This window comes from Eleutherodactylus coqui, chromosome 11 (genome assembly GCF_035609145.1).
Source record: "Eleutherodactylus coqui strain aEleCoq1 chromosome 11, aEleCoq1.hap1, whole genome shotgun sequence".
Lineage (NCBI taxonomy): Eukaryota > Metazoa > Chordata > Amphibia > Anura > Eleutherodactylidae > Eleutherodactylus > Eleutherodactylus coqui.
This window is the reverse complement of record NC_089847.1, coordinates 81,669,586-81,683,523: the sequence shown is the minus strand read 5'-3', so window position 1 is coordinate 81,683,523 and position 13,938 is coordinate 81,669,586. Positions and strand designations below refer to the sequence as shown.

Genomic DNA, 13,938 nt, shown 5'->3' with positions numbered 1-13,938 from the left:
TGGCCACAAGTGCGCAACACCTCTCCATTCACTTCAATAGGACACCAAGGATAGCCTAATTACTTGCATTGCAGGCAAAATCTCAGCAGATTCTACCAGGATTTAGATCCAAATCAATACATGACTGTATCGTCAGCATGTAAACATGACCTGAAAGGACATGAAAAGTGTAAAAACCTATATAATTTTTTTATTAAAGATTGTAAGAAACACATTGGAAATAATATGTACTCCTCAGAGTCCCTTTACACTACCGCAGCCTTTGCAGTATTTGGTTCTGTTCTGCGCAATAAGTTGAACTATGTGTTGTTGACTTCTGCTGAGTACGATGATGAGATATGAGGGGGTGTAGAGGAGAGCTGAGTCTGGCAGGCTGGTGGAGGAGGCTTCCTGTGGGAATAGCAGTCGAATAAAGTACTTGTTGAAGGTAGAGGTCAGTAACCAGGGAGCAATGACCAGTCGTGTAGAGCGCCGGTTTTGAAACTGTAAGTTTTTTTTTTTCATTTTAGGTGAAGCCCCGTTTGTTTTTTACAGAGAAAGGGGAAAAAATGACGGAAATGCTGGGAGTTACAGAAGTGACAGGCAGGATATACAGTATATGATGGTCATGTGGAGCTTCAAACCAGAAATATTCTGCATAGCTTCTCCTGAACAGGTCATGTGACACACCAATACTCTTGATATAGATCAGGAAAGCGCTCCTCCAGTGTGGATTTAGTCAAATAGAGAAGTGGGAAAGTGACTGTATTCACCCGGTGTACAGTGGAGTCTGGGATAAGAGCTCCACCAACACCTCCAAATCCACGAAAACCTGTAGCTTAATGATGGGCCGATTCCTAAGTTCCTGAACTTTCCTTGTATCCTGATGGGCTATAGCAGGAGAACAAGCAGGATCTCTGTGTCTCACCAAAAGGTGGGACCCACTGCTGAAATGTACTCAAAGTGTGCAAAAAGAGGAAAAATGATCCCGCTCTCCTAAGGCAATCTCAATCCAGGAAAAGGACAGTGCCAAAAATGAAATAAACTATTTCTTGTTAATATCAATAAAAAGTGCAACGCGTTTCGTCAAAAGAATGACTTTCTCAAGCACATACATAATGGTCAAACAAATCTTCTTATATACAACATTAGAATGGTGTTACCTTACACTTACCTTTAGTAAAATGCATTCATACATTTTACTAAATTATGGGAGTAGATGCCAGGTTATTATCTTTAATATATGTATATATATAATTCTTATAGGAATAAGTCTAGGGTTAGTCATTTATGTGGCCACAATTCAGCTCCAAGGCCTATGACGATCGGCATACAGGATGAAATATTATGTTCCGCCGTGCGGTCCATCTGACACATGGAGAAGTCCCTTGGTCACACTGTGAGCGGTCACATGACCCGGAAGATGCGTTCCATCTAGCGTATACAATAGTGATGTCAGCACGTCACCGGATCATGTGACGCATATGACGCAGGTCACGGAGCGACATCCCCCCCACTCTACACCGGTCGCAATGGACGCCAGGGTTAGGGAACACTCACCTGTAAGGTAACACCATTCTAATGTTGTATATAAGAAGATTTGTTTGACCATTATGTATGTGCTTGAGAAAGTCATTCTTTTGACGAATTGCGTTGCACTTTTTATTGATATTAAAAAGAAATAGTTTATTTCATTTTTTGGCACTGTCCTTCTCCTGGATTGAGATTGCTCTAGGAGAGCGGGATCATTTTTCCTCTTTTTGCACACTTTGAGTACACCAATACTCTTAACGGGCTGTCTGGTTTGGGGCTTGTTCACACAACTGTATTTGCGCAGAGTATCACGTGCTCAATTTCCGTGCGTAATACGCAGTAAACAGTACCATTGATTTCAATGGGCTTGTTCAGATGAGTATTTTTTTACACGATGTTCGATCACATGAAAAACACGCAGCATGGGCTATTTTGGTGCATACTAGGCACCGCAATAGGACATAGAGAATGGGCCTGCGCATTCATGCAACAAATACATGGGCCCTTCTGCATGCACAAAAAGCTGCAAGAGCGGGCATAAGCAAATTTTTGTTGTTGCGTAAATGATCAGCGTATTTACGTGACTGGGATGCACTTATGCCCGTGTAAATGAGATCTAAAATGGCATCCTGAGTCATGTATTTATAATCACGTAGACCGAGCGAAGAGCCGCTATAAAAATCATCTCTATCAGGGTGACTTCCCACTAGCGTTTTTTTTCCGCTGCGAATTTGCTGCGTTTTTTTTCCCAGATGTCTATGGGGCTTTCTAATGTTAAAATCGCAATGCACCAAAAATGCAAAAATGGCAACTTGCGTTTTGGTGCGTTGCGATTTTAACATTAGAAAGCCCCATAGACATCTGGGGAAAAATAACACAGTGAATTCGCAGGGGGGAAAAAACGCTAGTGGGTAGTCACCCTCAATCTGGGAGACCCGACGCATTACACAGAAGGCCCATTGATTTCAGTAAGTACCATGTAATGCCCAATTTTCCCATGTTGTACGGGAATTAGGCTCTTTTCTCGCTGCATCTGTAGAGATAGCTCCTGGCGCATGCTCTAAACAGATCCATAAAATCTCCATTTACCTGAGGGAGGTCAATTTGGCCTCTGTTCTGTTTGTAACCACCAATAAAAGTTGATGTCTATACTCAGTGGGGAATGTGGCTTAGAGTTCTCTAAGGAAAAAATAGTACCAAATGTTACCACTAGGGGAATATTTGGCATTGTTGAGTAAACTATTACAGTACATCACAATTAATGGCTAGGAACCATCCATTGTGGTTTGGGACAGGATTATCTTTACTGTATGATGGCTCAGTGATTTGTTATGTTGGAAGCACCTATAGATATGGTACAATGTGTGCTCTTCATGCATGGTTCATTAATTTGTTACTGCCTCACTGATTAAGTATAACCAACAAGACACGTTCAGGCATAGAGAGTCGTAGCGCTGTAGTTGTATTGCACCGATCTGAATAACAGATTGACAGAACGTTTCATCAGCTGCATTATATGTCATATGATTCACATACAGCGCCAGATATCCCCCCTGGTGCCAACATTTGGTGCTATTCTTTTTTTCTTCAGAAAATTTACACCCCCTCCGCCACTGAGTATATACATCAACTTTTATTTGGTTCTACCCTAACATGTTTACGCTATAGACCTCTGAACATGTCCAGTTTAATCATGATCACCCTGTATGTGGACAACATAGGGTAGGCTACTTGTTCAGGATGCCCTCCATAAACTAGGATGATGAGTCACTGCAATGAGAAAATCTGTGCTGAAGGAGAAGAAATGACCAAGTATTGCATGGCTGCCTACACACTTGAATGGGCTCCATGTAATATTACATATCCCCTGTAGGAAAACACATCTAAAACAGAATATGACATGGAGTTGTAGTACCTGTGGTCAATGTACCTAAAACTAAAAGTTGTTTTATACAGCATAAGATGTCATGTTCAATGCCGTACAACGGCTATGGGATTTGATCCATGTATCTCCATATGCCTCTGTCATATGGCCCATCGTATCCCAGAGGTATTCTGCCCTAGAACCATTAAGATATATTCACATTAGAATGGAAAAACTTTTCTGGTTATCGCTACTCAGGGTTTGCGCTAGGATCAAGTGTAGTATCTGTTCTTATTACTTTAATATCTGATACGTCCCCTATCTGGGGACCATATATTAAATGGATTTTTAGAACAGGAAGCTGGAAAAAGAGCTTGCTCTGTCCACTCTGCGCTGTAATTTGGTATTGCAGTATCTCCAGGATCGGTGACCCCCCCCCCCCTCCCCCTTCCTATTGTAGATTTCAAAAGAAGAAACTACAAGAAAGAGTTCTATCTTATCAAACCAAAGAGTTTAGACTTTGCTTGCTGTGGATTATTCTGGGGGTTTTCTCCGGGTCGAATGTGCTTTTGACTGAGCATCTAGATTTACAAGCAAAACCAGAGACAAGATATGCCAACTACGCTCCATATTGCTTGCGACTTTGTTTCCCAAATTAGAAACATTGGTCAGGCAGAACATCATTGTGCTTTTTAGTTACAATGTATCCTGGGATGTTGCAGTGCAGGTATCTATTGTTCATGCTAAGCCATTTCAGCCAACCTTTTTGGCCCATATTCACTTCTAGTTGATGAGTGGCAGGCCCCGAGTCATGCTTCAGAGCAGACATCTGCTGACAACAATAATCAGCAATTACACAGGCTGTATGGTGTGGGGCGAGCCCTACTGCCATGTCATGTGCCACTGGTCAGGCATTAAGCCTCACCCGTAAGCTTCCCCACCCACGAAGAACTTAACCTACCTATTCCCCTATCTGCAAGAATTGAACTTACCTTGAAAAATGTCTGCAGCAGCAACCAATTAGACTTTCGTAGGCTTCTATCTCCCCCTTGTGGGCTGAATAAATAGTTGTTCTGTCAAACAGACAAATCATCCAGCTCCTGCAGCTTCACTGGGGAGATAGAGGAGGACCTCTCTGCCTACTTCCAGCTCTAGTGGAAACTGACTGAAAATGACTGTTGAGCTCTGATAATCGTGGTACTGACTGCCAAGCTTATTGTTTAGACTGACTATCTATTTATCTATCTATCTGCAATAAACCCCGTGAGGTTTAAGCCAATTTTCCTCATTTTAGGTAAAAAGTTCCCTTCCGACTCCAAATGTGGCAATCAAAATAAATCCCTTGACCAACGCCTATCCATCCATCTCAACGCCATTGTCTTGCGAGCCATAAACAATACTTTAATGAGGAATATTCGGTCATGAAATTGCCAGTGTTCATAGATGTTTTTTAATTTCTAAAAACATGGGATTTTGGAGATTCACAATTACCCCAGGTGCAGGACTTATGATGTTACCTTTACATAGAAAGCTATCTTCTGTGATTTAATTGCTGCTCTGGTATGTATTCCTGCAAAAGAGGATCCGAGGCTTGAGGTTATCCAGTTTATTGAGCACATCCTGGATTAATGTGTCTAAACTCACGGTAATTAAAAAATCTATTCTTCTTACGCTGTCGTTAGATGTGGAGGTTTTCTTTCAAAGTAATTTCAAAGCTGTTTGGAGTATGGGCAAAATTATTAACTATCTTGGAATTAGGACCTCAAAATGGTGATTCCAGGTTACATGTATTAATGACCCCAGCTACTCTGGGGAAATAAGATGACTGCCAGCACATTTTAAATTGGATAATGTGAGCGGCGACCTCCACTTTGTGGGAATGCCAAACTACTGCAGGAATTGTAAAAAATATGGCCATCAAAAGAAGTATTGTGGTAGCACCTGTAAGAACTGTGGTGGTGCAGGACACAATACAAATCAGTGCCAAACGGGGAAGAAATGCCATTTTTGCAGAAGAGTTGGTCATCTTCATAATTCTTATTCCCATAATGCACAACATACGGGGCAGCAAGTGCAGCCCAGACACAACCAGAACCAGCCATGGTAGCCAGCTAACCAAACTGCACCCCCACAACCCTTAAGGAGAGGAACCACAAGAGATGGATACTTCCAACAGGCCATCCGAGGGAAATGAAAGTGTTCCAAAACAGCAAAGGTGCCACAAGATGAGGGCTAGTGATTGGCAAATAGGTGTACCCTCCTAGAAAACTGAATCAGAGGGGAAACCTGATTAAGCTGATCTTGACCCGCAGACGGCTCCAGCTCCACAAGTGTCTGAGGCAGAGGACCATGGGGGAGCAGCAGAAGCTGTAAAAAGGTGGAAAGGTTTAAAAAGTAGATTGTACTCAGAGGTAGTGCAGAGGGACTGCTGGAAGTACCTGCGGAAGCAGAGAAACCAAACGTTCCCCCTGAAGAGTGATCTCAAAATGCCCCTTCCCCACCCTGCCAGGTGGGGGACTCAGGGGCTACCTCCGAAGTATCAGATGAGCATTGAGTACCCACCCCTGCTGAGGGGATACAAGCGGATAAGATTGCTGATTTGCTATTTCCAATTGGGTCTGTATGGGATGTCATGTGGATTCCTGCCTCGGGTACTATGAGGCCTAATGTCCACAGGCATAATTGAATTGCGGAATCCACGTGGGTCACCCACGGGGATGACCAGCAGTTCAATATGCCCATAAACTATCATTGGGCATCCGCAGGTATTTAAATACCTGCGGATGTCATTTTTCTCTCGGCGCGTGGGGAAAAAATGCAGCATGCTCCATTTTTCTGCAGATCGCACAGGTACTGCTTCCATTGAAGTCAATGGAAGCCGTTTGGTCCGTAGTTTTTCCTGCAGCTGACACTGCAGATGTGCCACGGATCCGCGGTAAAGCAGGAGATTTTTTGAAGAGGACCAGCGCATGCGTGCGGCACGCCAGCTGGCGTGCCGAATGCATCCGCCCTGCAGAAGAACGAAGATCCGTTCGTGACAGAGAAGACCCGCGCCGCATCCGGACAGTTGAGTATAATGTATTTTCACCTCATGTCTGTGGGCATGGCAGAAATCTGCTGTGGGATTCCACACTCAGAATCCATGCGTGCCCATAGACATGAGGCTTGTGGGGGAAGGTCATTTGGGTGACGGTAGTTCCTCTCCAGTATCCTCTCTGCTTACTGTTGATTCGGGTTGTGGGGGAGTATGAGAGTTCCAGCAAGGTCTCTGGCTGAGTTGGGTAGTTTTAAGATTATGATGGCTCGTGCATTCTGAACCAGGACTATTATGTAATTTCCCTGTATTATCAAAAAAGGCTGTGTTATCTGAAATTACACTCAATTTGCGAGCTTAGAAAAGCAAGTAAGATAGATTGCCCTTTATCTATTTTTGCTGCTTCCGTTCTATTCTTGCAGGAGTGTGGCATCCTGCATAGAGTACAAATATATGAAATATAAGGCTGATTGAGTGCATGGTCCATCAGTCGTATGTACTCCAAAATGGTATCAATAGAAACTACAGGACATCCCACGAAAAATGAGTGCTCTCGCAACTATGTCCACGGAAAAAAAAAATGTTATGGCTGTTGTAATGCCCCAATGAACTTACTGTCTGTATGGCCGGAGGCCTAGTCCTAGTCACATGACGCCAACACTCTAACTGGACACTCAGGATGATATGCCGCAGAAATAACGGAGACTAGTCCAGTGGTAGTTTAGTAATCTGAGAGTGTGCAGATCTACTAACTTTGAAAATTGCAGTAACAACTTGGATAACAGTTCTCTGTAACGTATTTGCAGGTACACCAAAATGGAGCAATAAACAGGCAATTTGAGTACAACAAGAAGGTGTAGCAGTATTGAATTGATGATACACTGACTTCAAAGCTCTCTCCCTTACTTTACTGTAGATAGGTTTAACTAGACAATTTCCCCACTAGTGGAATTAGATGAATAACTGATTTGAATTTGAATGAAAGACTGATGAAGCAAAGGGCACTTGGCTGTGATGTTAATCCTGGCTTTGATTTCACTAGGTAGCTATATAACTCACTGTTTGTGGAAGATGGACCTCAGAAAGGCTCTTCTTTTTCTCTGCTGCAGGATGCCAAGAGAATGGGTTTTTCACCTCACTCTACCTCGGGTGACAAATATGATGAAACTGACTTCTCCTCTCCGGCAACTAAACTGCAACTTCTCCTTACTTACACCTGGCTGAGTCTGACTAACTGTTCTCTGTCACTCCCTTTTATAACCTCTCTTTCCTTCTCGCACTTTCTGGACTCTTCCTCCTGCATAAGGACTTGTGAAGCTGCTTCCTCGCCTTTGGGTTCTGCACCAGTGAAATTAAACCTGACTGTCCGCCAATGAGAGACCAGCTGAAATCAGGGTTCAGCTCTAGGCTTAGAGCAGAAGGGGAGACACAGGGTCTCTCCCACAGACGGCACCTGTCTGTATCCATGGATAGCATACAGATAGGTGATACAGGACAGGTGTGCTGTGAGTGTTCTGAAGGACCCGCTGGGCCACTACACTGTCAAAAGATGGTGGCAGAAAATAATTTAAAAAAATTAAATATCTTTGGGGAAAAAAAGCAGTGCAGCAAAAAATATTTATATATACAAAATTTGGTATGGTAGTAATCGTACTAGCCAAAGAATAAAGTTATCGTGTATTTTTGTTGCAGTATTTATGCCGTAGAAACAAGACCAGCCCAAAGATTGCGGAGTTTCATTTTTTTCCCATTTCACTTCATTTTTTAAACGTTTTTCAGTACATTATATGCTACATTATATAGTACCATTGTAAAAGACAACTCGTAAAAAAAAAGCCCTCAGACATCTACATCGATAGTTATATAAAAGAGTTGTGATTTTCTAAAAGGGGGGAGGAAAAACCTAAAATGGACAAAAGTGGCTTCCCCAAGGGGTTAAATAGATTTTAAAACAGGGAGCTGGAAAAAGAGCTTTCTCTGTCCACTCTGCACATTGACCTGGTATTGTAGTATCTCCAGAACCGGTGCATCCCCCTCCTATTGCAGTATCCAAAAGCAGAAACTACAAGCAAAAGCACTAACAAATGAGTTTAGAATTCATTTGCCATTGATTATTCTAGAGGTTTTACCAAAAATGTTCTCTCCACTCAACATTTGCCTTTGACTCGGACTCTCAGTCAAGTAAGATATCGGAAGTATTGTCTGTGTGCATGTATCCTTATCCTGGATTTTCCACTGTGCATATGCCTGTGCGACTGTACCCTTACAGCTCTCATAGAGATACCATGGTGAAGATTTACTTAGCCCCATGTTTTATATGCCAGTCTAAATACGGCGTACATTGGAATGAAGAGCAACAAATATATTAATATGGTCATGTATTTTAAAGGAGTTGTCTATCTGTAAACTATTGAATGCCTATTTTCAGTACAGGCCATCAATAGTAGAGCAGTGGGGGTCAGTAACCCAGGACCCCAACCAAACACCTGTTTGTCAAGGCAGCACACTTAAGCACTGAGCTGATTTCTGCAGGAAGCAGACAGCTCTGTTCGTTCTGCAGTGGCCAGGCTTGGTATTACAGGCAAAAGTTCCCATTCATTTCAATGGGGCCTTGGCCTATAATACCAAGTCTGCCTGCTGCAGTAAGAATGAAGCTGTCTATTTCCTGCAGAAATTAGCTCATTGCATGAATGCACTAGCCTGGCAAACGGCTGATCGGCATGTAAGCAGATCACAGGGGCAGGTGGCTCTTTATGTCGCTCATTGGCACCTCGCAGTTTGAACGCAAAGTACCAATAGGCTCCCATGTCAGGTAGAAGCCTGGCAAAGGCCTCCATGTCTGCCTTGTAACTCAGCCTATTAGGCTCCACCTCCTATGGAGTCTAATAGACTGCTGTCATAGGTTTAGTGGAATGCACTTCATAAGTAATGCAGTGTATTATACTAGCGATCGAACAATCACATCTTCAAGTTCCCTTCAGGGACTAAAAAATAATATCTAAAAAAAATGTCAATGAAGTTTAATTTAAGCAAAATGAATCAAGTTAGCCCCTTAGTGACCACCCCATAGTGTTTTTATGCCCTGATTTGCTGGGCTTTAATCCCCAAGGCCATAAAAACACACTGCTCTGGGAATAAAAGCCCTGCAGGCTGTGGCCATGACAGCTCCAAGCTGTCAGTTACCGGAGGTAGTCAACATCCTGGATTTGTCATGGGGGCTGCAGGAAGCCTCTCACTGGTCACACGATTGCCGGTATCCTCCGGATACCGGCAATCACATTAAAGTCAATATAAAGTTTTAAAAAGTTTGTTTCACCTCCCCTTATGGATTGGATCTTTAAGGGAGCTAAGGATACTTACTCCCGTCCTCCAGGACCTGATGCTGGAGTCTGCACGTGCGCACCAGACGTCAGTATGTCACACACAGAGGGCCGGGAGGCCCGTGAAATTTAAAAACTCCCTGCTCCCAGCTAGTATGAGTAGCCGAGAGCAGGGAGCTGTCACCGGGAGCTTCTGTATGCGGTTCCCGGTCACATGATCGCTGTTATCCATGTAAAAGTTAAAAAAATGTAAAGAAAAAAAGTTTGTTTCATATCCCCTCACGGATCATACCCATGAGGGGAGATGAAATGGCGTACCTAAGGGCCCTGGATTTATCCGCAGACTTTACACTGGCTTCTGCGCACGCGGGCCCTTAGCCAGAATTGCGAATGTATGCGCAAAAGACGCAGATTACTGGGGTAATTTAAAATCTCCCTGCTCCTGGCAACCAAATGTAGCCAAGAGCCTGGAGATTTCAGGGGGGCCGCGGTACACAGTTCTTGGTCATGTGATCGCCGTTATTCAATGAATAACGAAGATCATGTTAAAAAAAGTTAAAGTTTCACCTCTTGTCACAGATCCGATCCGTGAGGTGAAATTACTTACCTAAGACCTACATCCGTGGATCATTCCCAAGCTCTGACGTATGCACCCGTTGCCAAAATGGCGGACGCAAGGGCAGAAGCTGGGGAGGGCCTGGGAAATTTAAAATCTCCTTGCTCCTGGCTACTAAAGGTAGCCAAGAGCCTGAAGTAGTGACCGAGGGCCACGGTAAGCGGTCTCCCATCACGTGATCATGTAAAAGTTAAAAGACAGTTGAAGTTTGATGCTCCTTTCGGTTTGGGCCCTGTTGTGCATATAGACAGAAGATTAGGGCCATATTGGGTATGTCTCTAAACACAGGACAAACAGGGGGATCCATTGTGTGTGCTGTACAACATTTTTTAAATGACGCAATGGCCAAAAAAACAAAAATCATAGTTTTTGCTTTGCTTAGATTCATTCAAAAACTGTGGGGTCAAAATAAGCAGTACACCCCTAGATAAATTCGTTAAGGGGTCTAGTTTTCAGAATGGGGTCATTTGTGGGGGTTCTCTGTCATTTTGACCACTCAAGGTCTCTACAAGTGTGCTATGGGGCGTAAATCAACTTCAAGCAAAATTTCTGTTCTGAAAGCCACCGGCTGCTCCTTTCGTTTTGGGCCCTCTTGTGCATAGAGACAGAAAATTAGGGCCACAATGGGTATGTTTCTGAACACAGAACAAACAAGTGCATCCATTTTGGGGTGTAAATCCTCATTTTCACGTGCACAATAGGAAAAAAAACTGTCTTTAAAATTACATATTTGCAGAAATATGACATTTTATTTTTTCTCCTCTAAATTGCATTAAGTCCTAAAAAAGAAACTGTGGAGTCAAAATACTCATGACACCCCTCAGTGAATACATTAATGGGTGTAGTTTTTCAAATTGGGTCATTTGTGGGTGTATCTATCATTCTGACACCTATGAGCCCTTTTTTTCGGCACATTCCTTGCGCTTATGCGCACATAAATATGTGTATGCTGATATGAAGCCGGCCTTATACGCAAGATTGGTGTAAGTTAAAGCATATATTTACCCATTGTCTGCACACAAAAAGATCTACCATGACATAAGCGCATTTTAGGGTACATACGACTTTTTGATCCCTTTTTCTGATGAGGTGACCTAAAAAAGCCCTGCAATTCTGGCATTATTTTTGTTTTTGACAGTATTCACCAAGCAAGATAAATAATTCAATATTTTAATAGTGTCGACTTTCACGAATACAGCAATACCATTTTTTTAGACATTTTTTATTGGCAAAAAAAGTGTTTTTTTTACTTTTATATTTCTAAAAATTACATTAAACAGTTTTTTGTAGATATCTTTTTAGTCCCACTGGGGGACTTGAGCATTCGATTACTTTTACAATACTTCTGTATTACAGTTTATTGTAGCTTTAAATGTCAGATAGGAGCTAATAGGCATCGAATCATGGCACTTAGTGGGCCTTACTGGGTGCCGGGTTGTCATGGCAACCCATCAGCACCCCAAAATCATATCGCAAGGAGTGATGGAGGGAGCGCACCCCACTCTAATGGCTTAAGTGTCATCATCATTGACTGCAGCGTCAAAGTGGTTCAACAGCTATGTTTAGCATTATTTCTGTTGGGGTCACTGCTGACTGGCGTCAGCTGATTGAGCGGCTCACCACACTGCTTTATGTTGCCTATATCTTCCATAAGCACTTCAGAAGTTTGTTTCGGCATGACCGCTAGTTACCTGACTAGAACTCTAAGCATCATATGAGCATATGAAGCTTGGAGTGCGGGTCACAAGACCCATGGTCAGGTAGGGACGCATTTCTGAAGCCATTACGTAAAATTGAGACAGCAGTCATCTGCAATATATGGTACGAGCTTGCTCCATTTCACCCCCCCTGTGACATATATATATATATATATATATATATATATATATTGTGAGACAGTGACGGGCAAAGTACTGGAGGGCATATATATTTCGCCTAGGATGCTCTCCTATGAGGTTTTAGGGAGCAGCCTGGGCTCGGTGGAGGAAGCCGGCAGTTGTGTGTCACTAACATTAAAGGGGTTGTCTCGCGGCAGCAAGTGGGGTTAAGCACTTCTGTATGGCCATATTAATGCACTTTGTAATATACATCGTGCATTAAATATGAGCCATACAGAAGTTATTCACTTACCTTCCCTGCGCTGGCGTCCCCGTCTCCATGGCTCCGTCTAACTTCAGCGTCTAATCTCCCGATTAGACGCGCTTGCGCAGAAGGGTCTTCTGCCTTCGGCTCTGTCCGGCAGCAGCGGCGTTCTGGCTCCGCCCCCTTCTACGCGTCATCGCGTAGCTCCGCCCCGTCAAGTGTGCCGATTCCAGCCAATCAGGAGGCTGGAATCGGCACACGTGATGGGGCGGAGCTACGCGATGATGCGTAGAAGGGGACGGAGCCAGAAGTGCTTAACCCCACTTGCTGCCGCGAGACAACCCCTTTAAGTTATTGACACATTGTAGTTGGTAAGTGGCTCCAAGCCGCATAATCCGGGCCGGCTTTTCCTGGACTGGTCAAAGTGTAGGGTGGGATGGCCACTCCCACGTACCAGGTGAGGCTGGTAGCAGGCCTTATAAAGCCTGGACCTGCCGGTCGTAGGGGAGGTGTGCTGAGACCTCTGCAGGTCTGAGAGCCAGGCTGGCTGTGCGCAGCAAGCGTTTGTTTCTGCAAATGAGTAGTCAGGGTCGGTCTATGTCTAGTAAGTGCTCAGACGAGCAGGAGTTACTTTATGTTGGCCTGGTGTTAAGGCCTGTTTTTGCTTTGTTTTATGCTGAAATAAACTCAGGCGGAGCCTGGACTACGAACTTTATCCAGAGCGTCACTGTCTCTGACTGTTTACGCCCAGATTGCTACCTATCCTAACGCTAAGCCCTCACAATATATATATATATATAGGCTAATCACACTGCTTTATTTTGCCTCCATTTTGCATATACCTATATATACACACATATATATTTATACACACACACACTAAAACATCTACTGCCCTGTTTCCCTGAAAATAAGCCCAACCTGGATTTTTTTGAGAGACTTGAAATATACGCCCTACCCCAAAAATAAGCCCTAGCTGCATTACATTAAAAAATAAAAATAAATACATTACCTAGCAAGCTCAGTCAGGTCCTTACTGCTGCTCTCCAGAGCTCTGAGGCGCTTATTGCAGTCCTTGGCCATCCACAGAAGATCACTTGTTCGTTACAGGATTCATAAAACCCCCCTCCAGGAAGCGATAGCTCTGACTGGTTCATTAAGCGCTGCACTGTTTGGCTGAGCAGCGCTCGAGAACCAATGCGATGGCTGTGATTGGTTCATTGAGCACTGAATTGATTAGCTGAGCGGCGGTTGGAAAACCAATCACAGCCATTGCGGGTTTTATGAATTGGCCAATCAATGCTGTGGCTCAACACATTGAAGCTCCGGAGAGCAGTGGGTGAGAACCCTCCCTGCTGGCACGCGTCGCCCGCTCACCACGATAGTGAATACTGGCAGAGGCCGCGGCTCCCCTGCCGACATTCACTCAGCAGCATTGTTATTTGCGCTGATCCCGGCGCACACTGTGACGTCATTGTGCAGCCGGGATCAGCGCTGCTGGAGGGCGTGC

General features: G+C 43.8%; 1 protein-coding gene and 1 non-coding gene across 2 annotated transcripts in view; both read left to right on the top strand.

Moving 5' to 3' along the window:
- The first annotated feature begins 1,474 nt into the window (after nucleotides 1-1,474).
- The window catches only part of TRPT1 (tRNA phosphotransferase 1), a 35,378-nt gene continuing 22,914 nt past the window's right edge, over nucleotides 1,475-13,938 (top strand). Inside the window, exon 1 of the mRNA XM_066582802.1 lies at nucleotides 1,475-1,546. The gene's annotated coding sequence lies outside the window, so the exon portion shown is untranslated. The remainder of the gene's footprint in view (nucleotides 1,547-13,938) is intronic.
- Nucleotides 3,623-3,812, top strand: LOC136582930 (U2 spliceosomal RNA). Its single transcript, XR_010787257.1, has one exon. It is a non-coding gene; the product is annotated as a U2 spliceosomal RNA (small nuclear RNA).